The sequence below is a fragment of the Anas platyrhynchos genome, chromosome 4 (assembly GCF_047663525.1).
Source record: "Anas platyrhynchos isolate ZD024472 breed Pekin duck chromosome 4, IASCAAS_PekinDuck_T2T, whole genome shotgun sequence".
NCBI classification, from domain to species: domain Eukaryota; kingdom Metazoa; phylum Chordata; class Aves; order Anseriformes; family Anatidae; genus Anas; species Anas platyrhynchos.
In genome coordinates this window covers 5,651,415-5,665,705 of record NC_092590.1, presented here as the reverse complement: position 1 = coordinate 5,665,705, position 14,291 = coordinate 5,651,415, and the positions used below count along the sequence as shown (strand labels likewise).

General features: G+C 45.1%; 1 long non-coding RNA gene across 1 annotated transcript; it reads left to right on the top strand.

Annotated features, from left to right (window-relative positions):
- The first annotated feature begins 264 nt into the window (after positions 1–264).
- LOC106018651 (uncharacterized) lies at positions 265–7,404 on the top strand. Its single transcript, XR_002404357.4, has 4 exons — positions 265–507; positions 2,472–2,558; positions 3,043–3,138; positions 6,038–7,404. It is a non-coding gene; the product is annotated as an uncharacterized lncRNA (long non-coding RNA).
- Positions 7,405–14,291: the final 6,887 nt, after the last annotated feature.

Sequence of the window (14,291 nt, the reverse complement as noted above, 5' to 3'; positions counted from 1 at the left end):
TAAAAGGTTTCAGGAGTCAAAAATGTTGCCCCTCCTGCCTTATATCTAGCTTCCTTAGGCATATGGATACCTGCTCCCTGTATTTCTGCGGTTTATTCCCAGTCCTGTGACCAACTTCTTTGCCACCAGCTTCATTCATAATTACGCAGTCCTCACATTCTTGGCTTTCAGGGTCCTGAGAACATTTGGAGAGTCTCTGTTAAACAGTTTATGTACCTGGAGACACCGAGACAGGCCAGACAGGAGTTTCACAGGAGAGGCAAAGCACCATGCGCAGCTGGTTTGAGAAGACGAGTTTCTCCCGGCCCTTCAGCTGAGGCTTGTTGTAACCATTCACTTGCAACAGCTGGGGAGGCAAGGGGGAAGGTGCTAAAGATGGGGGTCTGCCAGGCTTGCCAAGTGCTGGGAAGGATGCTTAACTATTAGTAACGTGATCAAAAAAAAAAAAAAAAGAGATAAAATAATGGTTTTGCAGAGTCTCTTGAGATTTCGCTTGCAAAGGAAAAGGTCCTAAAGAAGGGAAAGTTGGGGTTGGGATCCATCTTTTTATTCCTTGGGTGGTGGGATGGAGGCAGCTATTCTGCATTTTATTGCGGTTGATATGGAGCAGTTCATCTGTGATGGACGGGGACTGATGCCAGAAGAGTTACGTTTCTTGCTATGGGTGATGGCGGGTGCTGACGGGTAGCCCTGGGATGGTCTGGGAGCAGGTCCATGGGAGAGGCCAAGTCTCTTCTTCCTCTGCTGTCTGCCAGGTTGTTTTGGGTGGGGAAGGGCCACAGGCAGGTCCCACCAACAGCTGCTGGTCTCCAGCGGGTATCTTCTCAGATCACAGCAAAGGAGTCAGGGCAATGTTGTCTCCTCTTGTGGGCATATTCTGGCAGAGCTGCCAGCCAGCCCACTGGTGACCTCTGGGCAACTTCAGGGCAAGGAGCAGCTGCTTAGCTATGACTGGTGCTGCTTTCCTTTCATCATAGTGCCCAGACAGGTCAGGGTGGCCAGATGTCAGTGTCTTGTGAGTGAGCAGGTCAAGTGAGCACTTGTTTTTCTCAAAATGTTGATCAACCTTCCCCATGGCCCCATGGCTTCTTGCTTTTTTTTTTTTTTTTTCCTTTATTTTATTTTTTTTTTTTTAATGAGCAAAAGAGGAAGAGCAGACAACCCAGGGCTGTTCCTGTGTTGGTAACATCAGCTGTAGCTGCTGGAAACCAGCTGCAGGGAAACACTCTAATTGCAGAGCACTGGTCTTGGCCAGCAGCACCTCTGTAGAAATCCTGCACCTTCATCAGCCTGGAGACCAGGGAGCTCATGTAGGAGATGGACCCAAGAGTGTTAATCGAGGAGAAAGCATGATCCACCTGGATCCTGGCTATAGTTCACCATCTTTTTTGCCCATCAGGAGATTTACTTGGGTGAACACAGCCTATAAAACCTGCTGTCCTGGAAAGTATTTTGAAGGGGCTTCATAGCTGGGGCAGAGGAATGGTGTTGGGGGGGCAGCTGATGCTCCCTAGCAGGCATGTCCCCGCAGGGGTGAAAGACAAAATTACTGCTGTACCTTTTGGAGAGAAACCTGTCTCCTTTGGGCATGTACCCAAACTTCTTCACCAGGTCTTTTCACAAGGACAGCTTCTGGGCAGTCCTGCTCTGCTGGGTGTGGGAGGAAAGGGCTAAGCTGGTGGGTAATTTTGACATTTTCAGTTGTGTAATATAAGCCAACATACGTCCAGCTGTAGGCACACCTTGGTATAAGTGCAATGCTGCTGTTGCTGTAAGAGAACAGAGATAACTCTCAGGGGGAAGAGCAAGCATGTGACCTTTTCCTTCTCCTTTCTTTCCTTTCTTTCCTCCCCCTCTCCCATTTTATGGTGTGAGGTCTGTGAAGGCTAACGGTAGTTCAGTTTTAGGGCTGTCCCACCATGGCAGTGAGTGCCTTCTACTGTCTGCCTCATGCTTCTGTGATGTCCTTCCAGCCCTTCTTCACATAGCTATCTTCCCAAAAAAGCACACGCTGTGACCCTTCTCTGGCCAAGCTATCTCAGGATGCAATCTTCAGCAGCATGAAGAATTTTTCACATTCCACTCCAAGTCAGAAGGGGCTATTTCCACCATATAGCAGTTGATCTTGGGTGCTTTTATGTTCTGTGCAGGGGGTCCTCATGGATCCCCCTCTCTCAGCTACATCACTCACTTTTGCTTTTAGCTGTGATCTAAATATTGCCAAGGGTGTTCCTGACTGCCATTCTTGAGCTATTTACTGAGTTTTAGACCTGCACCATTCTGTGCAACATCTTTGTTTTTGCATGTGCCTACAACATATCAGCTTTCTGTCCCATCCTTATTAAAACGTGATCTTTCTATGCAATACCTTGCATGATGCACCGTTTCTGGGAATTATCATCTCACTCATTTTGTTATGTTATTTTCCAGTGTGCTAACAACACCCCTGCACTGCTCTGTTTTTTCCCCAGTGTTGTTAGCAGCCACCTAGTCAAGGGTGACCCTGGAGGAGGCAGATGCCCTGTGCCATGCAGTAGCCCATGGGGACCAGGTGCATGGTGAGCACGGTCTGGGTGCTGAGACTGCAGTGCTGCATGTGCCTAGATGGAGAGGAGTTGGAGGGTTTGGGCTCTGCCAGAAACCCAGAGCTGCTGGGAGGAGACGCCCCTTTTCTTCTGATTGTTGGGAACATCAGAGAATTTGCTGTATGGGAGTGGGGAATAACGGAGCTGTAAGTGTGGACAGTGTGTGAGTGCAACCGGAGGCTACCCTGCTGGTCAGGTCAAGTTAAAAGGAAAATATCATTGTTCAGGCTGACGGGCTTCAGGAGGGTAGTTTTTTATGTAAGCAATGTCATTTCCTAAGCTTTTAACCCTCTGACCGTAAACTATCAATTTAAGCAATATGCTAGACAAAGTTACATGGATCACCGTGATTCTGATTAAATGAAGACAAAGTTGTAGGTCCATCTTCAGTTTCCAGTGAAGATATGTATGTGAATATACAGGTCTTTTAAGCTTTTCATATCTGTGTGGTTTGCAGTACCATCCATTTTCACGCTGGGATTGCTTCAACAAAATTGCTTGGATCTGCAAGAACATTTTGTCCAGTCCGTACCCAACGCAGGGCCACAAGCAGGTATGTTACGTGTTGTGCTAGAGAGATCATTATCTCTGGTTAGGGATACCAGTCACGCAAAGTGAACTGGTGTACTGCTTATTTAATTTGTGTGTGTTTCCAGTTAAATGGAAAACCTCCACAAAATAATACAGAAGTACTTTCCTTCTTCTCTGTAGTAATTCTCACGGGTGTAGTCCAAAACTTTGCTCCAGTGCCAAGTAGAGTCTGGGGTCCAATTCAGCCCTATTCAGTTTAGCTGAACACAGACATGACTACAAATACTGGAGCATTGCTGCCCTCTCCCTCTCCTTGTTGCCTTTATTTGTGTTTTCTTCTTCATACTTGGCTTCACTGTGGTCTCTGTAAGAAACCTGGAGAAACAGCGGCCTCCCAGAAAAGTCCCTGCTAAGTGGAAGTTCACCTCTACCTCCCAAGCACCAATGTTGTGAAATACGTATGTTGAAAAAAAAAAACACAAAACATACGGAGAGGTTACACGGGTGGGAAAAGGGGAAAAGGGTGCTGCCTTTTTGCTAGGTTGTGCAATGAGGTGTTGAATAATGAGTGCATCTTTTGTGCTGCTTGGGTTTTGTGGTTAGATTGCCACAGCTTGCACTTGGCTCTTTGCTTAACAAACTTCAGACAAGATCAGTAGCCAAGCAAGTACTTGGCAAACATCCAGCTCCGCATGAAGGATATTAGCAGTGATGCACGAGATATAATCTTTGGCTTTGCTGGAATTACATGAGGAAGGAGCTGTCAGGAAATGAGCCCTGAAATCCTCAGCGACCTGCGGTGGACTGGGCCACGTGGTCCGAGGGCAGCTGCTGGGGAGTTACGGTATCTGAGGTATTTATGGCAGGTGAGGTTACTGAGGTCTCAAGAAAGCTTCTCTATGAAGATGAGATGGGCTGTAATATAGTCACTGTTAAAGCTGAAGAGGCGTGACCTCCATCTGGGTCAAGGTTGCGTTGCTTCACGCAGTCGTATATGTCACCTGCATGCCATCTGCTCTTTGCTCCACGTGTTGACAAAACCCAGGGGTGGCCATGACCCTTTGCCTGCCCTCCTCCCCCTGATGTCCTGCCCACCCAGACTGCTTGGGAAAACCAACCCCAGAAGGAGCGATCTGGGGCTCCTTAGCACAATTTCTCTGTTACCCATGTGGACTGTAGGCATTTTCCAGGCGACCACATCCCAAAGGCAGTGACCGTGGGGCCTGGTTGCGAGGCCTGTGCCTGGCCCTCTGCTCCCGGCCTCTCCTCAGCTCTCCGGAGCTGCCATGGTCTGGGAACTCGCAACTGAGTGTTTTTTGGAACAGCAGAAGCGAATTTGTTGACACTGAAGTTGTTTGTGAGGAAGTACGAGTCTCAGGAAAAGAGAGGCTAGCTCCCAGGATGGAACAAAGCCGGCCCAGCCTAACCACGGCACAAGGGCGAGGAGGAGCTGTGGCTCTGCAGCAGCGCAGCACAGAAGGGCTCAGGGAGGTGTTTTAGGCGAAGAACGATATTGAGGCAAAAATAGAGGGATAGAAGTTAGCCTGGAGAATGCTTAAATTCCTAATTTTCTAATTTTAGTGTGCAGGTGCAGACCAGGATTCTAGGTACAGTTAGGAGAGGGGAATGCTTCTTGGTTTCACCCTGGAGCAGGATGGCTGTGGGGAGCCCTGGGGCCCCTCTCCTTCCCCCCCTACCCCCTCTACTTCTGGACATTTCTGGGGCTGGAAATAAATTAGAAACAACGCTATTGTGCTGAAACAGTCCCCATATGTATTTCCTAGCGGAACCTTTGCTTCTCTCTGTTACTTCTTTTAAACGATTGCAAGCTTTTATTCGTGAATTGCCGGTTTGTGGCTTTTTTTTTTCTTCTTTTCTTTCTCTCTCTCTCTTTTTCTTCACCCCCCCCCGAGCCGTGTGCGGCCGTGGCCGGGGCTGCGCTGCCACCTGGCGTCGCCGCCGCGGGAGGGCGCGGGGAAGGCAGGGGCCGGCCCCTCTGCTGCACCCCCGGCTGCACCAGGCGGGAGAAGGGACCGAAACGAAATGCAACAGAAAAATAGCATAATCCATCGATACATAATTTAAAAGTTAAATGAAAAAAAAAAGAAAAAAGCACACGTTAATTAAATAAAATGAATAAAAAAATAATAATGATGATGTGGAGCAAAACTACATTGCTAGCATCGAGCATCTCCCCAAAGGCTGGAACTTCCTCATGTGCAGGAATTTCTTATTATATGTAATTACATATCCTTTACTATATATTATTATTAGATAGTTCAGCTGGGATTTGAGCACTGCTGCAGTAAGCTATCCCTGTTGCTATCACTATCCCTATCCCCATCCCTGCTATCCCCCATAGCCCTTTGCCAGTGTCCTGCTCTCTTCTTGCTCACCCCCTGCCCCCCAAGCTGGAGCCCCACTCTGCAGGTTTTCGGGGTCCCAGCGTGGGATGTGTGTGTGCAGACGGCCCTGCTTTGGTTTTGCTGCTGACAGATGAGATATCCCTGTGGTCAGTGTATGGGGAGTGCTTCATTCTGCTTACTTAGGGCCAGTAATGTTTTCTGTAGAGTTGATATGCTTTTAAAATAAATATAAAATTCAGTATAGATCATACAAATGAACAACTGCAATTATTAAAGTGGAGCTCTCTGTCTTCATCATGTCCATGTATTATCACCTTTCTGCCAATGGACCGCTGTGGTACAGGGGATTAGTTTTCTCACTAATTTCACATCGTGACATTAACTGGGTTTTACAAGTCTCAGTGTGCAGAATTAGGCCTTTGCTGTCAGATGCAAAAATCATCGCAGCTAATATGCCTGACTTTGGAGTTGAAGGCTGGTGAAAGATAAGGATAATATTTATTTGTAGCAGAATATGCAGTAATCCTCTTTTCTAAGAGATTGTAAACCTTGCAGGCTCCAGCTGTGGTTTTCAAGTCTTGCTGTTTTCTGGGATGGTGCCACGTCTCCAAAGAGCTAAGGAGCCTTTTCTCCTGTGAGAAATCCTCACCGGGACTTGCTTCTGAGTAATCACAGCTCAGGGTGAACTTCCAGGCCAGAGGGATGAATCACAACCATCCTTCTGTAGCATAAACTTACGGTATCACTCCAGTTTCCAGTCTGCTTCATCCGAAATAATCGGCTGGCATCAGCCTGCAGCACCTTGTGGCAGACAACGCTGACCTGAGATGTACCTGATCTTGTGGCTTCTGACGAGTGATATGGCTGCTGACGTGCAAGTTTGAGGTCTAAATAACACTGACTCCGGTCCTGCAAAATTAAATAGAAAATATTTCTCTCTCCTCCAGCCCCGTCCAGGCTTTTCCTCCCAGTGCACTGGGGATACGCTCACAGATGCCGTTTTGCTAAAAGCCGGATAATACTGAGTGCTGTCTGAAACCGAATACAAGGCAGCAATTCAGGGGGATGTTTCTGTTGATGCCATGAAGCACAAAAGCACAATTCAAGTGGAGCAGCCAAATCTCAGGGATGAAATTGCAGCCCTTGTATTGTGCTGAGGATGGGGCCTTGTTTTACTAATCTACTACAGCTCTGCAGGGCTTTCAATTTTAAATATGAAGAAAAGAAGATCTGGATGTAAATGCAGTGGCAAATGGGGTTACTCATGACAAAGAAATGTGCTACAGAAACTTAGCCAGGCAGAGATTTCTTTTGGACAGGGGAGTCACGTCCATGCACACATGCACAAATGCAAGTTCTCGGTTTCTCTCAGCCTTAGGAAGAACAGCTAGATGTGGTGCTGCCTCCTTTGAGGGTTGGTGTTAAGGTACCAAAGGTTGCATCTTTCCTCTTAATTATGCTGGATCCTCACTCTCAAAGGCACATGTTTTCAAGCTGTATTGCCACCTTCATCTTTTTGTGTGTGTTGAGGAATTCCTCAGCTTCCTAGCTGAGAAATGAGCATGTTTTCTCTAAGTATTTTCCCTTGCTGTCAGATGCAAAAATAGAGTAGATTATATTGAGTACAGTGTAAAATCACATGCTAAGCACCGAAGGACAGTTGCTGTTTCAAGGCTTCAGTGTATTTCTTCCCTATGCCCTTACTCAGGAAAGATGCAAATGAGCTGTGGAGTGAAAGTCAATGTATATCGCAAATAATATTTTGCTCCTGATAAATTAACACACTGACCTCCTCAAGGTGCTTTTGAAGGTTGTTCAAAGCATCGGTGGCATTGTTGAATGGCTTTTCTGTGACATTCATCATCTAACCCAAAAGGATTCTGCAATAGTTATAAAAGGGAAAAAAAAAGTGAGCAATACTTCAAAGGCTCAAGAGGAAATACGTTTGGCCGGATCTTGCTCATTATAAAGTACCTGGGAATGTTTTATTTCTGAGAGATGCTCTCCTCAAGCTCTGTTATTTTATACCAGAGGAAAACCTCTGCCATAGTTTAGTGAGTCTAGTGTTAAGCCAGATGAAGCTGGTGCTAACAGGGGGCAGAGTTTGCGCTGTCTCTGCGGGCTGCATTCTGGGCGAAGCAAGGAGGTTGCTGCTGCAGGAGGCTGGCTGCTGCTGCTGCTGCAGGATTTGGGCAAACCAGAGCTGGGGCTGCTACGTTTCAGGGCTTTGTCAGTTTTGGGCAGCACTCTGTGCTCCACGCCTGGATCTCAACAGCCAGGATTTAGGCAGATTCTCTTTCTGAGGCAAAATGCGGAGAATTTGCCATGATTAATCATTCTTCTGAGATTTCAGATGCATTTAAATCCACGACGTGGGGGAAGATACTGCAGGTTTTATAGCTTAAACAGCACCTCAGGTCTTTTATCAGCAGAAATGAATCAGACCATCAGAGGAGCGAAGGGTTTTAATTCCAGGTTCTTATTTTGATTTAACCCATACACAAACCATCCTGCCATAGCGGTGCAGTTTATTGTGAGACGATTCATGTGGCAGATGAGTTTCCCCCCAGGACATGTTTGCTCCTCATTTTGTTTGCAGTCGCATGCTTTTGGTCTAGCAATGCTTTTTGTTTCAAACTTCATTAATACAGTGAGATGTTTACCCGTATCAGACTGCGCTACGTGACTGCTTACGAAGGGAAAATTATTGCAAAGAAGATTAAAACACATCCTAGGGACAGCCTGAAGTTCCAGGGGCTAGTTTCTAACTCAAAACAAAAAAAAAAACTAAAAAAAACACAGCACACATCATATTGGAAAAGCAATGGTGCGATGCAAAGACACAAGTTGCAAGCATGCAGATCTATCGCTGTGTTTGGGAGAGGATGTAAAGCTTTGAAGAAATGCAGGGCCTAATTCTCCTGCCACGGCATTGTCCTGCTGACCTCGGCGGAGATGTTCCTGAATGACAAAAGTGAAATCGTGACCCTTCAGAAGCAAAGTCAGTCTTCAGAAGGGTGTAGGTGTGTATCTGTGTGTATTAAGTCTCAGCTACTAAACTTTTGTTACCTGCAATGAATCTGTGTGGGGCCAGGCAATTGGTGACTTTTTTTTTTTTTTTTTTTTTTTAAACTTTTAATAAATCTTGCATTGTCAGTTGGCATTTTAATAGGCTTCAGGCTGAAAGCTTAGTCTGTAAAAGTGCATGTCAAGTGCTTGATGGGTATAAATTGCAATACAAGAGAGGCCTATGAGGCTGGAGGATGCAGGAGGGAGACATTTCTATCTTCCATACTGAGGAACTGGACTGTGAAATTAAGCATATGGTTTTGCAGCCTTGTTATTTTGCCTTTCATTTCTTGGAGTTCCAGTGCTGTGTACATGTTCGATTTATGAAGACACCCAAATAGATAAGAAATCCTCTGTGACAAAGACAAAAAGCCAACAAACAAACAAAAAAGCTATAGGAAGGAGGTTAAAGAGCACAGAAGTCTGGTATTGCTTTAGAAAAGCCCTCAAGAAATACAGATGTTATCCAAATGACATATAGAGTACAGCATCTTTTTCATCTTCAGGAAGGATAAATGTATGAAATATGCTGTTCTTAAATACAAGGCAGAAAACGTTCCTCAACACATGTCAAATCTCATAGCTCAGCGTAATCCTACATGTGCGATGTGAGATTGAATTGTGCCCCATTTTCTCAAGTTGTTCTGATAGATTGGCTTTCAGATTCGCTCCTTGTCTTGCTGTGGAGCATTTTATCTCCTTGCTTGGCCTTAGTCTTTTGCTGTTGCATGATGTAAGGTCTGACAAAACTTTCCACATGGGAAAACGGGTGGGTTCGCTGCTCTTTGCAAGGGGAGGAGGAGCTGGAAATGCAGCAGTGCCTTTTACCTGTATGTGAGGTACCCCCCGGGGTGAACCATGGGGATCAGACAAGGAATGATGGGCTGCACTTGCAGCAGGAAAGATGTCAAGGACATCAAGGAACTGCACGGGCTTGCCGGGCTCTGGTGTCAGTAGTAGACTGTTCAAAGCACCTTTCTGCAATGCTGTAGGTGCAACTCACCTTGGTTTGGGGCAAAAGGATGGACGGGGAGACCTTTTGCAGTCTTTTCAGGCTCTCTTTTTCTCCATTTCTGTGATGATGAGAGGAGGGACTCCACTCTCCTCAGTTTTCTGCTAGAGTCAGTTGCTCATCCCAGCCTCAAACATTACTGAGTCTTTTGCCTGTAATGTGGTGCATGTCTGTAGCTTGCCCCTGCACAGGTGAGTTTCAAGTCTTTTCATTATTATCTTCTATTGTGTTGTTTGCTTGTTTGTTTGTTTGTTTTCTATTTATTCTACAAGCAAACAAACAAAACAAAACCAATCATGCTCCACGTTGCTCATGACCTATAGTTTGGTTAACAGATAAATCAAGACCCAAAGGTTTAAATGAAGGAAGGCAAGGGGACAGCCTGTACAGAATGGAAGTGGACAGAGATAAATAGGACAGATCACAGTTCGGAGAAGTCAGTCGCATATATTAAAATAATGTAATTCTGCTCTTTTCTGGCTCTTGGTGTACGCAGAAAGCTAGACCTTGTCAAGCTAGGCCGGGCAACATTTCTGCCCAGCCCTGTCTAGTGAGAGCAATCAGTAGCAGAAAACTGGGGACAGCAGACAGAAAACGAGGCTGTTATGGTCAGTGCTTCTCCTGCCAGCTCCCAGCAGTCGGTGCTTCAACAGCTTTTTTTTTTTTTTTTTTGAAACTTTCTGCAAGGGCTCCCCGTCTGTTTGGGTGATGCTTGGGAAGAGCCACATGCACGGCAGTGGGGACACCCGCCTGGATGTAGGAGGACAGACACCATCCTGGGGGGAACATCTCAAGCTTGTCCACGCACTGTCTGTTCCTGCCAGGGTTGTATGGTACCTTCCCTGATGCTTCAGCCCAGCAAAATTTGCTTTCCCTGTGTAAGAAAATGTGACTTGCACAGGCTTTGAACTTTGGTCTAGTATTAACATTGCATCAAAGTAAATGAGGTGTATAATAAATAATGATGCATGGAGGGTTTTCCGGCCATTACTCTAAGTGAGGAAAATAGTCTGCCTTACGCTGCCTGGCCAAAACCTTGATGGCCTAAATAATTTTACTGGCTGAAGGCTTTGAAAAAATATTTTGTCAAATTCCTGATTACAACAAAGAAGTAAATAGACTGCACTTCTCCATTACAGGAGCAATTTCAATCGCTCTTCTCTTACAAAAGAAGAAGTCAGAAAGACAGTTGATGTATAATTAAATACAAATGTGAACCAGAGATTTCATGTTTCTCATGAAATGGGACTTTGTGGTGTTCACAGCAGAAGCTCAGGAGGGAATAAGAAAGCTTTGACACGGAAGATGTTTTTGGTCACATCCCCATGTACAAGGTGTTCTGCCACATCTTGGAGATGAACCAAATAGATTATAAAGAAAAGGTTCATTTACTCTGGATGGATGGCACTTTCTCAAATAAAATGTCATTGGATAGATTTTATCTGACACAGAAGCTACCTTATAGCCAAGGTCTTAAGGATGGATGAATCTGGAGCTCCAAGCCCCAGCAATTTGGCAGGTCTCCCAAGATGACCACAATTTTGCACACTGCAGCTATTTTCTCTGTGCTTTTGCATGTCCTGCGGCTACTGGGTGAGCACCTCCAGGGGGGTGGTGTTCTCACGGTCCGTTTGGGGCAGTCTGCTGCAAATGTGTTCTTGCAGATGTAGTCTAGAAAGAGGTACTTCAAGCTCTGTTGGAGTTTGGGTGGTGTTTTGCTTGGAGCCTCTAGCAGGTGACTTGTGGCATCGCAGACCCACAGGTCACAGCCCTTTGCTGCACCTTGCCCAGGAGATGTTCATACAGCCATGGCTGTGGGTCTACACGTGCAGCCTGAGGGCTGGTAGCAGTGGCAGTGACATTTCTTCAGGTCCACTGCCACCTTTTATGTCCATTAATAGGAGAGCAGGGACATTGGGGCTCACTGGCTGCTGGCCACCCCTGCCCAGGTACCCAGCTCTGTGTGTCCAGCAAGGGCCCAAAGCTCAAAATTATGTGTGCAGGTCAGTGGACCTGCCATCTACTCCTTCATGTCATACACCTGGCACCACCATCTAAGGATGTCAGAGCTCAAGATCAGTTAGAAAACGGTCTATAAATGTGTACACCTATCTACCACAGGTGCCTATGAGCTCAAAACCTTACATGAAGTCACTCCGCCACCCAAAGCAGGGGCTAGTGACCCCCTGAATACTCCAGCACATGAGCAGTCCCCACAGCCTTACTGAAAACATCTACGTGCCTTGTGCCTTGGCTCACGTTTGTGTTTCTTAGAATAGGACCTCAGTGCTGGTTCTTGTAGGATCGAGCCCCAGTTTAAGGAAGCTCTGCCACTTCACCTAGCAGAGTACATTTAAATGGTGGAGCAGTAAGGAAATCCCCAGCACGTTTTCTCTTCTGAGGGTCAGCAGAGTTGTGTTAGCTTTAATCCAGGTTTTGGTGGTGGATTTTGGAAAAGGGGCAATTGGATGGCATTTATAGCAACTTTTTGCTTTCGGACACTAATAAAACTAATATATTTTTATTTTATTTTTTAAATTATTTTCTATTATAAAGACCAAATGGTGAGAGATGAGATGGAGGGGAGGGAGTAGAGTATGATGGTAAAGGATAAACTTGAGCAAGGTGGGGGCAAGGAGGGAAAGGCTGGGCACAAAGCAAAACCTCCAAGTTTGTTTAAGATTTATGTGAGTTTTTAGTTCTTTTCTTAAAAAACAAACAAGCAAAAAAAATGAAGCATTGGTCACTGCTGGGATTTAAACTGTTGAGTATCTGATTGACAGTAGGGAGTGACATCTGGTGAGTGAGTTTTGTCAGTGGCTTTATTCACAGATAAATTAAATGCACAAAAACATGAATCAAAATTCACATATATAAACGAGGACACTCATACTAAGTGCATTGACCCACTCCTCACGGTTCATTTCCCAGCCTGCCACTGTCTGCCAGAGTGCCACTGCATGCATCCTGCTCTCTTGAATCATTGCCTGCAAAATGGAGACATTTCTGATATGGATAATAAACCCATATGGAAGATCTGGGGATTTGCTGTCAGACAAAAGGAGGGCAACGCCAACACTGGGTAGTGAAAGCTGTACTTTTCATCTGATTCTTGATTCTCCAGAGACAGCTGACAGAACGGTGATAGAAAGACGACTGCCTTTGTTATTGCAAAGGGCTGCCGCCACGCAGCATGCCAGGGAAATGAAAAATGCAAAACGAGCAAGAGATACAGTCTGCAGGACATTTCCTACTGTTTTCACTTTATAGCATGTTTAGTTGTCAAGGGCCCCACAGGTGGTATAATGAAGCCCTGTGAAATTATTCTTCTGTAGTGAACTGGGGACATGTAAGCAAGACTGCCCTAATTGCAGAAATCACTTCACATGGCAGAAGCCTGGCAAATACCTGCAGAAGTGCTCAGAACTGCTCTAGGCATACCAAGCACCAAAAGGCTATCGTGTTTCCTCAGATGAATCCCTAATGAGAGCTTAGAGTGAGCAAGTATTCCTGTCCTCACACGTGTGTTATGCTCCTTAACCAGAAGTCTTCCATCTGAACTAGCTGAAGACACTCGCAACCAGCTCGCAATCCAAGTTCTTGACATCTTTCTTGGAGCTAACAAAAGAGAACATATGTTTCTGAAGAGCAAGCGTTAGGTTTTTCACTTGTGTGCTTTTGAGATAAATGGGAACAGGGGAGTGCACCTATGAAATCACCAGCTGGGGGATGCTGTCTCACTTGAACTGAGCGTGTGGGACATGCTCTGACCAGACCTGGAGCTGAAACCCCAGCAGAAGAGTGCAAATGGCTGCCTCCAGCTCTGAAAGATACAATTTTTTATATATATTTTTTTAAGTGTGGCTGCATGAATGGAAAAAAGCCACATTTTTTTCCCCTAGTGGACAGCCAAGTCACTATTTGCACAAATAAATATTTACAGAAATTAATTTATGGATAATTACAGAACACATACTAGTTGCAAAATAACAAGTATAAATATTTGCAAAATTAATTCCTCTTGGTTCCCAGTGCAGCAGATGCAAAAATTTCAGTTAAAATGTTTCTACATTGCTCACTAGATATATAAAGAACACATTCAAATCCAGTGATAATAAGAGCTTAACTTAGGTTTCTTTTTTTTTTTTTCCCCTTTACTTTGCCTGTGTGCCATAAGGATTAAATCAGAATCAATCTTTGTATTTGAATGCAATCGTAAGGAAGCGTAAGACTGAGTAGGTTTAGATCTGCACTGCAGAAAATATGTTTAAAACCGCATATTTTGAAAAATATTCTAACTTTGGTGAAAAGAATGGATAACGGATAACCTTTTTATTCGTTGTCTGAAGCACATTATCATGACAGAGGGCTTTATGACAAAACACACGGGTAACTAATCAGTATTTACATTTTCCTTTTAAACATGAAGTTATATTAGTTTGTCTTGCTGAATCTAGAAAATCCCCCAGGCAGGGAGGAGTGGTTGTGCTGTGCAAGCCGCGAGGCCCAGCAGAATTTGTGGTATCTGCAGAAAGCTCAATCAATGGACAATAGATGTGCTTGGAGAAACAAATCTGCTTGTCATCAAGTAATTCATGGGAATTAGGAAATGAAAACCTTTTGCAGATTAGTCACATGGGGAAAAAAAAATAAAATAAAAAAAAAATAAAGAAACCTTTTGCCAAAAAACTGATTCACCCTGTTGTGGCATGGAGAGGTGTTTGCCAC